Source organism: Entelurus aequoreus, linkage group LG13 (assembly GCF_033978785.1).
Source record: "Entelurus aequoreus isolate RoL-2023_Sb linkage group LG13, RoL_Eaeq_v1.1, whole genome shotgun sequence".
Classification (NCBI taxonomy): domain Eukaryota; kingdom Metazoa; phylum Chordata; class Actinopteri; order Syngnathiformes; family Syngnathidae; genus Entelurus; species Entelurus aequoreus.
The window spans coordinates 12842095-12844594 of NC_084743.1; positions in this window are offsets into that span (position 1 = coordinate 12842095).

Here is a 2500-nt window from a genome sequence, read left to right on the forward strand (position 1 = left end):
AAAAAAAAAATTTGAAATCATGAATCAATCAGACTTGTTTTTTTCTATTTTAACAAACATGTTCGTAATGTATAATAATATAAAATGTGTTACATTATTAAGAAACATGAAACCAATTGTTGATTATAATTAGAGATTATAATTACTTTCCAACCTAAATATAACTAACATTATATTAGTAACATGAACAACATTGTTATTAAAGATTCATTCTTAAGTCAAGAAAATTATTTAGTATTTATTTGTATTTAAATTAATTATTTAAATAAACCTGATAATACATTATTTGTTACAATATGAGATAATATTGAATAGAAATAAATACAATTGCATGCAGTAAATGTACGTTTTCCTGTCATTCAGTAAGAGAATATAAAGTACTTTATTGACGCTTATTACTTCCAGGCTTTTGCGGGCCACATATCGATTCTCGATTCACGATTCTTTATTCAAACCGATTCACATTTTATATTGTTTGTATACATATGTTGACAAAAACCTTTCAATAAGTATATATACATATATATATATATATATATGTTGACATCAAAATTTCAATAAGCATATATATATAAAATACACCTATTGATATTTTTATGTCAACATATATATATATATATATATATATATATATATATATATATATATATATATATATATATATATATATATATATATATATATATATATATATATATATATATATATATATATATATATATATATATATATATATATATATATATATATATATATATATATATATATATATGTGTGTGTCTTAATTAGATTATCCAAAAAATAGTGCTCGATACCGTGGTAGAGCGTAATATGTATGTGTGGGGAAAAAATCACAAGACTATTTCATCTCTACAGGCCTGTTTCATGAGGGGTTTTCCTCAATCCTCAGGAGATTTTTTTTTTTTAATTTTTTTTTTTTAATAATTTTTTTTTAAAATTATATATATATATATATATATATATATATATATATATATATATATATATATATATATATATATATATATATATATATATATATATATATATATATATATATATATATATATATATATATATGTATATATATATATATGTATGTATGTGTGGGGAAAAAATCACAAGACTATTTCATCTCTACAGGCCTGTTTCATGAGGGGTTTTCCTCAATCCTCAGGAGATTTTTTTTTTTTAATTTTTTTTTTTTAATAATTTTTTTTTAAAATTATATATATATATATATATATATATATATATATATATATATATATATATATATATATATATATATATATATATATATATATATATATATATATATATATATATATATATGTATGTATGTGTGGGGAAAAAATCACAAGACTATTTCATCTCTACAGGCCTGTTTCATGAGGGGTTTTCCTCAATCCTCAGGAGATTTTTTTATTTTTTTATTTTTTTAAATAATTTTTTTTTAAAATAATATATATATATATATATATATATATATATATATATATATATATATATATATATATATATATATATATATATATATATATATATATATATATATATATGTGTCTTAATTAGATTATCCAAAAAATAGTGCTCGATACCGTGGTAGAGCGTAATATGTATGTGTGGGAAAAAAATCACAAGACTATTTCATCTCTACAGGCCTGTTTCATGAGGGGTTTTCCTCAATCCTCAGGAGATTTTTTTATTTTTTATTTTTTTTTTTAATAATTTTTTTTAAAATTATATATATATATATATATGTATGTGTGGGGAAAAAATCACAAGACTATTTCATCTCTACAGGCCTGTTTCATGAGGGGTTTTCCTCTATCCTCAGGAGATTTTTAAATTATTTTTAAAAAAAAATAATATATATATATATATATATATATATATATATATATATATATATATGTATGTGTGGGGAAAAACTCACAAGACTATTTCATCTCTACAGGCCTGTTTCATGAGGGGTTTTCCTCAATCCTCAGGAGATTCCTCAGCATTGAGGAAAACCCCTCATGAAACAGGCCTGTAGAGATGAAATAGTCTTGTGATTTTTTTCCCACACATACATATTACGCTCTACCACGGTATCGAGCACTATTTTTTGGATAATCTAATTAAGACATATATATGTATAAATATATAAATGTTTTTTTTTATGTCAACATATATATATATATATATATATATATATATATATATATATATATATATATATATATATATATATATATATATATATATATATATATATATATATATATATATATATATATATGTCTTAATTAGATTATCCAAAAAAAAAACAAAACAAAAAAAATAGTGCTCGATACCGTGGTAGAGCGTAATATGTATGTGTGGGGAAAAAATCACAAGACTATTTCATCTCTACAGGCCTGTTTCATGAGGGTTTTCCTCAATCCTCAGGAGATTTTAATGGAAGCATTCACATACCATGGTTTATATAGGGCACAGAGCGGGTGTTTACCAA